Source organism: Protopterus annectens, chromosome 8.part0 (genome assembly GCF_019279795.1).
Source record: "Protopterus annectens isolate FY-2018-M chromosome 8.part0, PAN1.0, whole genome shotgun sequence".
Taxonomy (NCBI): Eukaryota; Metazoa; Chordata; order Ceratodontiformes; family Protopteridae; genus Protopterus; species Protopterus annectens.
The window spans coordinates 1,069,487,601-1,069,504,314 of NC_056741.1; the positions used below are offsets into that span (position 1 = coordinate 1,069,487,601).

At 39.9% G+C, this 16,714-nt stretch overlaps 1 protein-coding gene across 1 annotated transcript in view; it reads left to right on the forward strand.

Moving 5' to 3' along the window:
• Positions 1 to 16,714, forward strand: part of LOC122808402 (transmembrane protease serine 13-like) — a 373,755-nt gene that overhangs the window by 93,594 nt on the left and 263,447 nt on the right. The window lies entirely within an intron of this gene.

Consider the following 16,714-nt stretch of genomic DNA (forward strand, 5'->3'; position numbering starts at 1 on the left):
TGTGAACATTTTTACTGACAGCCAATACGCTTTTTCTACTGTACATGTTTTTGTGCAGCAGTGGAAAACTAGAGGAATGATAACATCTACTGGTAAACCAATTAATCATGCGCAATTTATTTTAGATTTGTTAGACTATTCAGTTACCTCAAAAAGTAGCTATTTGCAAATGCGTAGCTCACATCAAACAACAGGATAGGATTTCAAAAGGTAATGCGAGAGCTGATACAGCTGCAAAGCAAGCAGCTTCAGCTTCAGAAGTATTTCTTTTGAGTGAGGAATTACAACCATCAGAGATTTTAGATTTATAAATGTTAAAAACAATGCAGACACTTACTACAAATGTAGAAAAACAAAAATGGATAAAACGAGGAGCAATTCTTGAAAAAGGGCTGTACATCTCCAAAGAAAGAAAACCAATTTTAGCATCTAACTTGTTTAGATATGCAGCTTTGTTGAGCCATGGGCAGTGCCATGTCTCAACAGGGGGGATGGTACAGTTAGTGAATCGAGTGTTTACAACGTATGGATTTACAAACTACACAAAAAAATTTTGTACAGCATGCCATGTTTGTAACAGGGATCAGGCACAGGTGGCACTGAAGCCTAAGCAAGGGAGTTTCCCTACACCACCATATCCATTCCATACTATCTGTAAGGATTTCATAGAACTAAACAAATGTGAAAATAAAAAGTACTGTCTTGTCATTATAGATATGTTTTCCAAATGGGTGGAAGATTTTCCGACCAAAAATCCAGATGCAGCTACTGTTACAAAAGTCCTTGTTAAAGAAATTATTCCTAGATTTGGCATACCGGAAAAGATCTATAGTGACAATGGCACACACTTTGTAAATCAAACCATACAACAATTGAGCCATTATTTCGGGATTTCTTTGAAAAAACATTCTGCATACCACCCCCAATCTGCAGGATTAGTAGAGAGGCATAATGGAGTTTTGAAAAATAAGCTTAGGAAATTGATTAGTGAGACACAAAAGAACTGGGTGCACTGTCTGCCTCTGGCACTGTTGAGCATGAGAACTGTTCCAAATGCAAAAGGGTTAACTCCTTTTGAAATACTGTTTGGGAGGGCATATTATACACCTCAGTGGAAACCTCTCATGCCTGCAGACCAGGAGGCTGACAGTTCACTTGCAGAGTATATGAGGCAATTTTTGAATAACAAACTTCTGCAGTTAAATTCTGTTTCAGATAAAGAACAAGCCAGACCATCAGAAGCAGCAGTAGTCCCAGGCACGTGGGTCTGGGTGAAGGTCGTGAAGAAAAGGAAATGGAGTTCTCCAAAGTGGGAAGGACCGTACCAAGTGCTACTGTCAACACCCACTGCAGTCAAGATCGCAGAGCAAGCATCCTGGATTCATCTGATACACTGTAAATTGGTTAAGAACTTTGAACTGGACAAAAACCTTGTTACTGTTCATAGGTTCATAGGTTCATAGATTAGTACTAGGCTAACTGCCCTTGCGAGACATTTTAAGCCTAGCCAGTTATCCCTTGTGAGACTCAAACCCTGCACCTTGTGTTTGTAAGGCAAACACCTTAACCATTAGGCCACCCTCCCAAAATGACCAGGTATAGAGTAAACAGGGATGCAGAACAACCTCAGAAAAATTGCATGATCATCCTGTTAGCTATACTGATAACAATGATCTTTTTGCTGTGGCCTTTCCTTTTTCCAGCCACATGAGTTGAACTGAACAAACGTGATGCATTACTCATAGACTGGCATCCAAATGTTAACACTTACCAAGTAATTAAATATGTGTATGCTGAGACTTTTAATGTTTCGAACTGCTGGATTTGCACAGCTATACCAACAGCATACGGGGGATTATTAATGACTGCTGTCCCCCTAGGGGTCAATGAGACCTGAGAAAACTTGATTTTTGATACTACACCTGTAATATCATAAGACAAAATAGCATTGTACCTACCTGTTACACAAAAAGGAATTGTATGTTGTTATAAAAATGATACTATTCAGGTGGGTTGGAGCAATTGCATTGTGACTGTTTCTTATAAATGTTATATTAAGGCTAATAAGGCAGAAACTATCTGTGATACAAACTATGATGCATATTTTGAGAAAATGAAGAGAACTGTTAGTGAAATACAACATAATCCTGTTCTTTTGAAGCAACTTTCTATTATTGACAAGAAAATGTTTAATGCAGGGCAAGCATATATCAATACTAAAGTAGAAAATTGTTATTTTGTTTGTGGGAAAAAGGCATACAAATGGCTACTTGAGAATTGGACCGGCAGTTGTTTTTTGGGTTACCTGGTTCCGACCATACGACACACTGCAGCTTTGCCTCAGGAGAAAATTCGAAACGTCAGAGAGGTCAGCAGTAAACCTAGAAGTCCAATCAAGAGACCCGAGAATCCAGTGGGATGAATCGAAGCAGGGTGGAGAAACCATAATTCCATGAAAAACAAAGATAAACTGACACATATGGACTTACGTGACACTATTATATCATGGGCAGGCATAGCCCCTGCATATGGCGCAGTGAAATCGATTTGGAAGCTGAGAAAACTGTCCAAATTTCTCGTAGTTATGAGCAATGCAACTTTTTCTGCTCTCAAATTAGTGACTGATGAACTAAATGCTATGAGAACTGTGGTGCTTCAAAACTGCATGGCTCTTGAAGTCACCCTAGCGGCGAGAGGTGGTGCATGCACTTTAATCAAAGAAGAATGCTGTTCGTATATTCCTGGCAACCAGCACGAGATAAATGACCATCTTGAGGTGATCCAGCAAGTGTCAACCATGACCAAACCAGGCCCAAACCCTCTGACGGACTTTTTCCAGAACTTGTTTGGGGGGGTGGGGTCCCAACCTAATGAACATCCTGATTGCCATTTGTGTGGGATTACTCCTATTAAGAGCATGCATTTGTTGTGGTATTCCCTGCATGAAAAAGTTAATCAAAGATTTTATAGACATATCAGTTTCTGAGACTTTGTATCAAAGTACTGAAATTGAAGAGCTGTTGAAAACTGAAATACTTTCATAAGTCTAAACTAAATGACTCTCTTAACTGCAAATCCAGAATGGAAAAGGTTAGGAGAAGAAGCAAACTGTTTAAGCTTTTGAAAATAGAATAAAAAGTATTAACAGGGGGGAAATGTTAGATAAATATGTATTAATATGTATGTCTAATGCTTATTAGAAGCTAAAAGGGTTAACACATTTTCATTCTATTTTATGTACAAGCTTAATTCTATATGAAAATAAGATGATTTTTCAAACCACAGTATGCTTTCTGAAACTGCAAGATGCACCCTGACCTAGTATTTGCTAGCACAGCAAAAATTCATGTTTATGCCTTTTGGAAATGTACTGAGAAGCAGGCGATTATCTGCTAGGTCAGGAAAATGTATGAATAGTGTATGAATAGAACAACACTGTTTTCTTTAATATGATTGAATATGAACAATGAGCTCTGTTTGTGTTATGGGAACATGCACAGCTGCGGAAAAGAAGAGATACATGAAACAAAAGACTGCTTGAAGAATCTGTACTTACTTTGTGCTCGAATTAGCTATAGTACCTTGAATGGTAACATAATCCACGGTGGTGGTGCTGCGGTAGCATTGTCGCCTCCTAGCAAGATGTTGTCCCATTAGATTCTCAGCTAGAGCGTCTTCTGTGGAGACATGCGTGAAAGGGCATACCTTCATTGAAGGTTGTGCGTTAGGGCCGGCAACTCAGCACGTAAAAATCAACTTCCAATCATTAGCGGACCGGAGTTCCGCTGTGGCGACCCCTAACCGGGAAAAGCCGAAAGGCACAACAACAAACTTGAATGGTAACATAACATAGTGGGAAGCTGTATCTAACCGGTGGTCACCAAGGCCACATTGTTTTTCTTAGGAAGTTTTTCATAAAATTGATAGTGCAAGCAGAAAATCATAAACAAACAGCTGCTATGAAATGATGATGTTAAAACTTGTGATCTGTTACATCAGCTTGAAAGGCAATGTCTTGTTAGAAAGTGTATAAAGATGAACTTACTTCCTGATTTTAGTTAGACAAACTCTGTATTAGCACGTTTTTGTCTCCTTGCTGCAAGATTAAAGTGCCTTAACCTGAACCTACCATGTATTGATCATTTTTAAAGTTTATTTTTCCTATGACAAGGTCCCTAGTCCTTGTATTACTGGTACTCTTAGACTTATGAATATGCTGGAGATTCATGAGTGTAGGGTATGCAGATGCCTTGTAAGCCAGGCATAGATCATCTCTCAGCAATCTATAGGAGACAGAGTACAGGGAAAAGGCTTTAAGGCACTCTACATAAGGCAGGTTTGTTACGTCATGTATTCTTTTTGTAAGGAACCTCTGAGGTCACTCTAGTTGCTGCATATGCCTAGTCAGGTACATACCAAAGGGAGCACTGTATTCTATGATTGGTCTGATAAGGATGGAGTGCAGTGGGATAATGACCTCTTTGGATCTAGATGACATGCCGTTACTTATAAGTTGTGCAGTATAAACGTATTTCCTCACCACTGTGGCCACTTGGTGGCTGTAGGTAAAGATACTGTCTACATGCATACCCAGATCCCTGACCAAAGCTACTGTCTGTATGTGTACCCAGATCCCTGACCACTGAGTTGACTGTTAGTGGTGTATTATCCAAACTTAGTCAGTCATAAACCTTCAGCATTTGCTTCCATTTCAGAGAAATTGATGCCAAAAAGCAGCGGGCCCAGTGCCGAGCCTTGGGGAACTCCACTAGTGAGTGGCCTCTTGGTGGAGGTGGCCTTGCCTATTTTGACCTCCTGGGTCCTATCAGTGAGGTATTTGGCTGTCCAGCATGTAATAAAAGGGTATATACCTAAATTAGTGAGCTTGTCTATAATGCATGAGTGGGGTATTATATCAGAAGCCTTGGCCAGGTCGAGGAAGACATAAAATGCTTTGGTGACGCTCTCAGAAAAGTCCACCAGATTTAATAGGCATGACCTTCCTTTAACAAAGCCAAAGTGTAATGGGTCCAGCAGTTGCAGGTTACCTATGTACTCATTTCTCATGTCCATGATGATTCTTTCCATGGTCTTACATACGAGGCTGGTAAGACTTATAGGCCTGTAGTTAGCCAGATCAGTGGTTGGACCTATTTTGTGCAGAGGAATGACTGTAGCCATATTCCATTCTTTGGGCACAAAACCTGATTGAAGGCTCCAGTTGAAAAGTGATTCAAGTGGACCAGAGAGGTTATGTTTCATGCTATTTATGTTATCAGGGCCCATTGATGCAATGTTTTTGGCCTTGGAAAGTGCATTGATGACCTGTTTGCTAGCTTTAGTTGGGGGGATTGTATTATATGATATTTTCTTTGTACTATCGGTGCAGGAATGAGGGGATAAATTTGAGCTGAACCTGCCAGCCAAAAAGCTGGCAATGGCCTCCAGTTCAGTGTGGGTGATGCCATTTACAAAAAGTTCTGTGCACTGCTGTGTATGTCCTCTGAGGTTACGGACATAGCTGTAGAAAGCTTTGTAGTTGTCCCTTGCCTGAGAAGCTATATTTTTCTTCAAATTTAGCCTTTGAAGTATTAATTAACCCTCTTAGCTGCCTGTTTAGATTGGTCAGTGGGCTTTTAGTGTGTATGACTTTGCTCTTCCTAAGATTGTCTAAGATTTTCTTCTTTTATTGCATAACGGTTCGATATTGTGATTCCACCAGGGTGGTTTGTCTTTTGAGTTTGTCTTATTCTTAATACAAGGGAGCACAGTTTGCTCCATACCGCTATCAATATGGGTGTACAGAGATTTTGCAAATAGCTTAGTGTATGCTATGGTGTTTACTTGGTTTGGGGGTGCTTGGAATTTAGCCAAGGTGTTGCTTAGCAGAGGGAGGTTAGACTTGGAATAGTTCCTAAAGGCTTTTGGTTTTGCTGGATGCTCAGATTTATTTTTTATTTCAAGTAATACTGCCTTATAGTCAGATATGACAAGTCAAGATATTACATTGGGTGAGGAACATTGGCTTCCCATGTTTGTGAGTATGAGGTAAATCATATTTGCACCTATTTACCTACACATTTATGTACCTGTACATATTTGGAGGAGAATGGACCAGCTGTTCCAGGATGTTGGTATTAAAAAAGTTAGGAATCACTGGTTTTGTGCATTGGAAGTGGTGTAGGATTACCAATTTATAGGAGATAGCTGAGATCCCCCATGGATATTGTATTGGGTTGAATGGTGAGGTTTCCTGAGGCATGGAGGGGGACCTAAAGGTTGCAAGGATATGGTACAACACCATGTTTATGGTGAGTTGAACTTGTATATGTTCCAGTGGGTCAGTCTGGATGTGAGATTCTTTTCAATATAGACTGAGACTCCTCCACCTTTATTTCCCTCCTGTGCAGTAGCTGGTCTAAGTGCATGAAAAGCATTATAACCTTGAACTGCTGGGGTGTGCTCAGTGACTTTAGATGTTTACACTCTCCAGGGCAAGGAAGACTTGAAGGGAGTGGAGTTTCTAGTTAAGGCTTCTAGCATTGAGGAATACCACCGTCAGATATTCCTCCACAGGTTCAGTTAAATTAGTAGGTTTATCAGTTTGGCATTGCCTAAAAAAGACACTATGAGGGTGGAAAATGTCTTTCGCAATATCCGAAAGCCTAGAGGAGATAAATGCATACCATCCCTAACAAAGCAGCATGGTCTGTCAACCATGTCCTTCCAGGTTGTCAAATATTGTATCCCACTGGATTGACACCAGAAGCTAAGCCAATTGTTAAAATCAACCATTTTCTGTTTGTGATGTGACATCATCCATGGAGAAGGTAGTTTGCTGCTCAGTGATAGGCCCATACTTTCCTGAGGCACATAATCAGCAAGCTTGATCATGTTTCACTTCATTTACTCAAGGGAGGTACATCTCAGGTCATTAACACTCACATGGACTATGACAGCATCTTAGTGGTACCTGTGGTTTAATGACCTGAGTGTCTGTGTGACTTGAGATATCCTAGTCCTGGAAAGTCAGCTAACCATGACTCTGTCCTTACTCAGTCTGGTAAGGGGGACATCGTTGTACTTCACTAGAGAATCATCAATGACCAGAACATTTTGCTGGGTGCTGATTTGCCTTAAAGGCTTAGCAGTGGAGGTATTTGATAGGGTGCTACTATATGTAGCTTTGGGTGGCGGTTTAACAGTGTTTATGTGATGGCTGAAGATACTTTGATTGTAGTGTGCATGAGGTCTTAGTATTTTAGGAGGGCTACCTCTAGGTGCCTCAGCATAAGTAGTTGTATGTGTAGGGTCTTTACCCTTAACAGTAGGCATGTTGCAAGTGTTACTGACAACCTCTATAGGATTAGTTTTGACTGGATGAGAGAATTTTGCCTCCAGCATTAATGTGTATTTACACTTCTCACATACTGTATCTGTTCCATTAAGAATAAGTGGGTTGTTGGTGTACCTGAGGCAATTGCTACAATGACTGAGAATACCCACCTCAACCAGAGGCCACAGAGTTGGGAAGTTCATATCCATGGCTACTGATCTGCAAGGGAGGAGTGAGGAAAACATAAATATTGAACAAGTCAATAAGACAGGGAACTTGATGAGCAACACTCAGCTATGAGCAAACTAGATGCTCTAGTAGTTAAAAAAAATCTGGCTAGACAGTAATGCCACAAGAGTGGATACCACAAACCTTCCTAATGTGAAATAACTGGTTTGGAGCCCAAGTGCTTAAATCAGAACAAAGACACTTAGAATAACAGGCACAATAAGCCTTCATCAACAATTCCCAACTCAGAAGGATGGAGGCTACCCTCAAACCCACAAGAGTATGGACCACAATCCTTCTTAACTGAAAATAACTGGCCTGGAGCCCAAGTGCTTAAACCAGAACTAAAACATTTTTAGAATAACAGACACAATAAGCCTTCAAACAGCAATTCCCAACTCAGGAAGGTGTGTTACTTCTGCTGATCATACATTGCCAACTTTTTTTTCTGTGCGAGTTCACAAATAATGTGGAGAGGGACATTTTCCCATTCCCAACTGTAGTGTGATCTTGGAATTAATATATAGAATTAGCAGGGGGTGCAGGGGGTGGGGGTGCAGACTTTTTTATTTTACTTAATAAAGATCGAGTAGTTTTCCACATCTTTTGAGTTTCATTTATATGAGCTTCCAACAAAGTGTTTTATATATATATATATATATATATATATATATATATATATATATATATATATATATATATATATATACATAGAGAGAGAGAGACAGAGAGCTGGGTCTACTATCCATCAACAAAATTTTACTTTACTGAAAATCACAGCAGTGAGATGAGAATGCCAAAACCATACATCACCGAACTGTCAAATTCCTGCAGTTTACATCAATGAAAAACCAGCTACTGTGATTTTTTCAGTAAAGTAAAATGTTGGTAATCCAAAGGAGACCCATATAACTACATCTCTCTATCTCTCTCTCTCTGTCTTTATGTATGTATATATATATATATATATATATATATATATATATATATATATATGTATACATATATATATATATATATATATATATATATATATATATATAGACCCATATATATATACATATATATAGATATATGTATAGAATGAGAGAGATAGATATATATATATATATATATATATATATATATATATATATATATATTTATATATATATATATATATGCCGCTGTGGTGCAGCGGTAGCATTGTTGCCTCACAGCAAGAGGTTCTCCCATTTGATTCTCGGCTGGTGTGCAGGAAGTGCCTTCTGTGTGGAGTCTGCATGTCCTCCCTGCGGTCGAGTGGCATTCCGAAAGACATGCATGAATGGGTGTGCCTTCGTTGAGGGTTGAGTGTCGAGCTGGCAACTCGGCACTGTAAAAACCTACTGCCAATCATTAGCAGACTGGAGTTCCGCTGTGTCGACCCCTAACCAGGAAAAGCCAAAAGACAAACAACAACATATATATATATATATATATATATATATATATATATATATATATACACACACACACACACACACACACACACACACACACACACACACACACACACACACACACACACACACACACACACACACACATGGGTCCCTGTCAGTTGATCAAGTTTTCAGAAACTCTAAATTCATATGTTTGAGGCCATATCATCAAGTTTTTGAAAACCTTAAGCTTTTTAATGGAGATTGCAGTATAGGGCAGATCAGGAAATTTACCTTTTTCCTCAATGTGCAATCTCGTACTTAATATATATAATTTGCGGGGGGTGGGTGCACTTGCCCCCTGCAAAAATGTAAAAATTGGTAGATTTTATTTTTTTTTTATGTTCAAGTGTTTGGAAACTCGATCATATGGCCTCGACCGTATGAGTTTCAAGTTTCTGAATACTCAATGAACTGACTTGGACCTGGGTCAATATCTAATGCTTGAGTTTTCAAAAGACCAAGTAGCAAAATCTTGAACTGTGTATCATGACAAGGCACAAAACCCAAAGCTCATAATGCCAAACCCCAGAATATTGAATGTTCTCCCACATGTACCAATTAACCAAGAGCAGTTATTCAAAGTCAGAAAAACAGCTTGAAATATTAGTATATTATTTCCATGACTACAGTCACTATAGTTAAGTGACAACATTTGTAAGTAAGCGATTATTACCAAAACATAAACTTTGAACACAAGCTGATTATAAATGAAAGCTATAATGTTAAGAAGAGCCATTATCTTATTAAAAATAAGTAACTTATGTTCAGATGTTCTCTGCTATCAGCATATAAATCCATTGTTTATTGGCTAAAGATTTGTACAAAGGAGGTAGCTGATGTACAGCATGGCAGGCGTTTTACTGCATGCATCCAGTTCCTTTGTCTATGTCTGTACAAATAATCACAAAAGGGAAAAGATTGGTACTGGATGGTTATCTGTATCATGTTGAATGAACATATAAAGCTCACAAATATTGGGCATGCAAATTGAAAAAGAAGGGGAAATGAAAAGGCCTGGAACTCCTTACCTGTATTGATTAGGTCTATACCCTCCCTCCCATCTTTCAAAACCACACTAAAAGACTTCCTGGCTAGTATCTGGCTCTTTTCTTGCTCAAAACCAAGATAAGCTGTATCCCTAAATGTGAACAAGTACCTTTTCATTCCTTACATCTCTTTACACTCCTTTCTTCACTTGCTTCATTACTGCTATCTAATTCTCCTCCCTTTCTCTCTAAATGTACCATAAGCCTGTTTTCTCTCACTTCATTTTGCAGTTCCTATTTGTATTAGAGTAACCTTCAATTTCTCTACAAACTAAAATCTCTCTAAATATTAAATGATTGTCATATACCTTGTATCAATTATTGGCCAATGTTTTTACATTATGTCTAAATTGTTAAAATTATTTAAACTGCAGATGTTTTTGTTTTATTTTTGAAGATTGTAAAATTATTGTTCTTAAAATGTTTTGTAATAATTTGGAGCTTTTCTCCCTGGTCCTCTGCTGAAAAGGGGTTTCTACCCAGTCAGACTTTACAATAATCAAATGTCAATAAATAAATAATAAAGGCAAGGTAATTACAGCTTGTGTATCCAACAGAGAACATGTGAGATCTGTAGCCACCATCATACTTATGATCCAGCTAAGGTTCGAAGCTACATAGATTGTTAAGATTTAAAAGAGGACTGCATTGTCCAGGGAGACACCATGTTTACTGACTGATGATGTTATGGCCTAGAACATCTCTGGACTGCATTGCTACTCTGCCTAGGTGTAAGGCTTTATTGCAGCAAGTTAATCGGGTATACAGAAAGTTTTTTGTGACTAGTGTGGAACAAGACGTTTGTTTACAAAACATTAAAATATCTTATGATCCTCTAAAGAATGGTGATTTTTATTGAAAGGATGTTATGTGACACACACTCAATACAGTCATGTTTTGGTTTTCAGTACATTGGATAATTTATCTGACCTCAGCTATGCCACCATTTGGCTCATAGATGTAACCTTTTTAACAAAGGGAAACATCTGCACCCAGTTGTGTAGTATACATGGATTGGTTAAGAACTGTGAATATACTAAGACTGTTCCCTTAGTATACTGTCTTATGGCCAAAAAATAATTGAAGTCATGCAATTACATGCAGCAGTGTATATTTGACCTGAGCAGTAATGGCTAAGAATCACACTTAAATATGTGCTATGCAGTTTCAAAATAGCAGCCATTAAAAGCATAAAGATTAAAATTAATGGCGTCATGTCCAAAGGATGCTTGTTCCACTTTGGACAAAATATTTGGAGAAAGATTTAAATCTTTGGACTTGCTTGATTTTATGTGTGACTTTTCAACTTGCTGGTAAAATGTTGATTGTTTTAAGTGAAGAGGAGGTTATGACTGCATTTTATTATTTACTTTATACTTCATGATCAGAAGGTAAAGGACCTATGAAGTACTTTACTGACTGGTATGTTCTAGGAAAGCCAAAATGGTTTACTGCACACACAACTGCATTCACACAGTTCTGTCCACTTTTCCCAGTTTCCTTTTGTAATATTTCTGCCTTAAGTAATCTATTTCTACAGCAAATGCAGTATTCAGTGGAGGCATCGGACAGGCATCTCAGATGCCTCCTATGTTGATTTGCCATCTGTCATGTTGGTATTACCACATGAACACAACAGAGTTGATGAGCCAAGGGTTAGGATGTGTGCCAGCTATCCTCCATCTCCAAAAAAGGGAGCTTTATAGTTTCATAATCAGTTTGCCTACATGCTGGAAGACAGATCAGAGGATGATACTCAAAGTTTTCTCAGAGCTGTAGCAATACTGATGAAGACTTAAGTTGAGTGGTGTTTCTTGTTGCACCTTCACAAATTTGTATGATCTAATGCTTACTTTTTCATTTTGAACTTTTCTTTGAATCACTATGGACGTTCATATGCTTGTTTTAAGCATATGATTGATTACTTGGTTTAGTGTGGTATGACCTGTTGGGTTTTCACTGAACAACTGAAATTTATATTACAGACACACGTGGAGTGCCTCCTCATGTTCTGCACTATTTGAGTTGTTTCATTATCTTTGGAAAGCCAGGTGTCAGATGTATGGTCTGCCATATATAATTTCAATATTTGGGGTTTTGGCATTGTGAGCTTCCTGTTTTGTGCTTTTTTGTGATTCATGGCTTGAGATTTTGTTACTCATTCTTTTGAAAACTCGAGCATTAGCTACAGACCCATATAGCTACAGATATAAAAGTAGTTACAGACATAGACTGACTTGCAGACAGATACATGGAAAGACTAAGAAACAGATTAACAATGCCAAATTATGCTAAATCATTCAATAATATTCAGTGGATGTTCATAGGAGTGTACTAGGCTAATGACCCTGGAGCCTTTACAAGCCTAGCCCAAAGGATTCCCAGGCAACATGCCATCCAACATTATTTCCCAGTGCCTCTGTCCAGCATGGCCACTGAAATGATCCCTGGGGTGAATTTTCTATTTCCCAAGCACTCATCAAGATTTCTCTTGAAGATCGTCACTGAGGTGTTCTGCTTGATGTGTATGGGAAGTCTATTCCATAGCATGGACAGTCTCTGGGTTAGGAACCTGTCCCTCCAGCATGTTCTGTTGATTGTGGTAGTGAGGTTAAGGACTCTGGAGCATGCGGCATGGAAGGATTGGGATTTCTTTAGATGTAGCATATCTAATAGTGCTGGGTCTGACATGGCTTTGTATGTCAAGCAGGGATCGTCTCTAAGTAGGTGATATGATACTGAGAAAAGCTGGAGTTTTTTTTAGTCTTTCCACATAGGACAGGTGTTTAAGACCTAGGATCTTCTTTGTGAGATATTTTTGTGGTCTTTCTAGTTGTTGCATATGTCTACTGAGGTACATGCCAAAAGGGACATTGTACTCGATAATTGGTCTAATGAGGGAAGAGTAGAGAGAGACAATGACCTCTTTCTTCCTGGATGCAAAACCCTTAGAAATGAGATGTGCCACATTTAAGGATTTTCTGGCCACAGTGGCAATGTGATTGTCAAAGGAGAGGTTGCTATCCACTTGTGTTCCCAGATCTCTTATAACACCTTTGGTGTTCAGTGGACTACCATTGATGTGGTAGTTCATGGGTACCATGTTGTTCCCAAAGAGAATGATGATGTATTTTTGGGATTGAGCTTAAGGCCATGGTTCTGACACCAGTCACTGGTCTCCATGAGGCCTTTCTGTAGAATGTCAACATAATTTGGAGAGCTAATAATGGCTCCCAGGTTGCAATTATCTGTGAACTTGGTCAGCCAGAGTCCCTTGGTTTTGGCCTGGTCTTCAAAAAGAAGATGCCAAACAGGAGATGACCCAGGACTGATCCCTGTGGGACTCCACTCATGACTGGTCAGCAGTCTGACTTGGAGTCCGCTACTTTCACAGGATGGGTTCTGTCAGTAAGCCAGTTTGCAACCCGTCTTGTGACATAGAGTTGATGCCTAATTTAGTGAGTTTATGTATGACTCCTGAGTGAGGAATTGTTTTGAAGGCCTTGGCCAGATCGAGGTAGGCTGTGTGAACTACCTTGCCTTCATTCACAGCTCTGGTGACAGACTCAAAGAAGTCTACCAGGTTGAGCAGACATGATCTACCCTTTACAAATCCATACTGTGTGGCTTCTAAAGTCTTGAGATTCCCTATGTCCCCATTTTTTAGGTCCATGATAATGCGCTCCATAGCCTTACATGCCAGACTCATCAGGCTAATGCGGCAATATTTCCCAGGGTCCATAGTTGCACCCCCTTTGTGGAGTTTGATGACTGTAGCAGTGTGCCATTCGGTGGGGACAAAATCTGAAGTGAGGCTGTGATTGAACAGAGCACACAGGTGTGGTGCCAGTTCATTTTGCAATTCATGTAGAACATATTGTCAGGTCCCATGGAAGCTGTATTCTTGGCCTTGGACAGTGCAATTTTAACCTGAACAGCTGTAATATCAGGTACAAGGCATTCCTCAGGTATTTTGATTGTCCTTTAGGGGGTGAGAGGTGGGTAAAATTGGCACTGAATCTGTCGTCCAGTATATTGGCAATGTCTGTTGGCTCAGTATAGGAGTTACCATTGTGTAGTAGCTCAGAGCAGATCTGAGCATTGCCTTGTAGATTTTTGACATAACTATAGAAGGTCTTGTGGTTGTCTTTAGTATCTGCTGTAATTTTGTTTTCGTAGCTAGCTTTAGAGGATTTGATGAGGGATCTCAGCATTTTTTTAGACTAACAAGGGAGTTTTCCAGTCTTGAGACTTTGCCTTATTCTGCAACAGTTTCTTCCTTCTGTTGTAGAGTTTGTTTATGGCAGGGGACCACCAGATTGGCTTCCTTTTTTTGGAGGATAGCATCTTGGTTCTATTGGGTATGGCCCATTCAATGCATTTGTGTACGTGTTCGTACAGTGCATTGGAGTATGATTCAGCATTCATGCATTTATATCCATTTGCATGGGTGTTGTGAAGTTAGTCACCTCAGTTTTCAGAAGCACAAAGTTTGCTTTGGAAAAGTTTTATACAGTAGTTACCTTTGTAGGGGGTGTGGGTGGAATGTGGATATCCACGGTGACTAGCTTGTGGTCAGATCTGACCAGGGAGGAGTTGACAATTGGTATAGAGCAACGGTCGCCCATATTAGTAATAATCAGATCGAGGAGGTTGCTACCCCTAGTGTGGGTAAGAATGAGCTGGTCCAGGGCATTGTAATTAATGAATTCCAGAAAACGTTGAGCAAGTGTGTTGGTACTTGAGTAGTTTTCCCAGTTAATGGAGGAATAGTTAAAGTCACATAGTATGAGTATGTTGAGTTGGATCTTAATATTTTCTAGGGTGTTTAGGAATGTGGAATGGGAGTCTTGGGACATGGTGGGGGATCTATAGCAGGCAACAACCTAGATTGCAGTCTTACCCAGTGTTGGTTGTACCTGGAGTATCTCTGATGCATCATGTTGAGCTACTAGCCTGAAGGTGTGCATATCCTTGATGAATATGGAGACACCACAGTCTTTAGGGCTTTGGTCCACGTTTTAGGGTTGAAAGGTGTGGTATGAGATATAGTCTGGTAGTGTAGGAGTGCTTTCAGGTGCCTTGAACCAAGTCTCCATTACTGCACATATGTCAATGTTCTCCATTTTAAGGAGCACTTCTAACAAGTGCATCTTGAGATTTAGACTTCTAGCGTTGAATAGCATAACCCTTAGATTATATTTGCTTGTAGCTGTTATGGTGGTATTTGGGTCTTCTGGACATTGTTGAAAAATGCACTATATGGGTGGCAAGGGCCTTGGCCAGTATATGGAATCCTGGGGTGACAGATGCAGGCCATCTCTAGGAAAGTATCGAGGTCTGTTGATCATGTTATCCCAGGCAGAAAGATACTGGATCCCCTTAGAATGACACCAGAAACTTAACCAATTATTGAAATCAATCATTTTTTGTTTGTACTGTAGTATCATTCTGTGTGATGGTAAGATGCTACTCAGGGCTAGGGTCATACCCTCCTGGGCTAAAAGATCCAAGAGCTCCTCCATGTCTCTTTTCATGTAATCCATGGAGGTGCATCTCAGGTCATTCACACCAACATGGACAATGAGCGAGTCATATCTGTACCTGTTGTGGAGTGACCTGAGTGCATGCATTATGTGGCGTATCCTGGCTTCTGACAGGCAACTGACCATTAACTTCTCCTTATTCAACCTAGCACATGGGACATCAGTGTGCCTTACTATTGAGTCACCTATGACAAACAATTGTATTGGGTACGTTTTTTACTTTAGGGGCTTTGGTTGTGTGTCGCACTGTTTGTGTGAGCTATGTGTCTCATGGTTTGTGCTGTGATGCTCTGGTTGCGTGTGTTTCTGCCTTGGAGGGCTCTACTGTTTGGGTAGATTTTTATTGAGAGCCTCCACAAAGGTGGGTGTGTGTGTTTTGTGTTATGTGATAGCTGTGAGGGTGTGTGGCTATGTGTTCCTTGTGTGGTGTGGTGCTAGTGTTGACCTTCTCCTCTTGACTAGTTAATCCAGTCTTGGCTGGAGAGAGCATGGCTTCCAATCAGGATATATAGGTGCATCTCTCACAAGTCTGAGTGTTGATGGGGTAAGAGGAGAGGGCTGTCAGTGTACATGAGGCAGTTACTACATTGCCTCAGGATGCCCAGGTTCACCAGGTTGATAGGAGAAATCACAGGGAACTGATCTTTGGACATGCCTGGAGGGGTGTGTAATTTATTAATTACTGAGGCTGTTTCTTTTATGGAACATTTAGCGCTGGTAGCAGTTTGTGTGCTACAGTAATTGTTATGAGAAGTCTGAACAAGTGCTAGACTTAATAAGCTAGTTTAAGTTTAGGAAAGAAGAGAACTAGCAAGATCTAAGGGAAAATTTGAAGAGTACACTTTCTGGCACCGGTAATAGTTTACCCTAGCTTAGCGATGCTGCGCCTCATGCAAAGACGGGTTTTTAAGGCAGAAAGTTAAAAGGGATAGAATGCAGCCCAAAACAGCCAATAAGGTACAATTTCAGAGCTGGAAACCACTCCTCTAGTGGTAGATAGGCTGCTCAGTGCTTACAACTCCCATTGATAAGCAGAAAGGCTTCCCTCTAGCACAGAAAGGTCTGGGCAACTCAGAAACCCCAATACAGTCC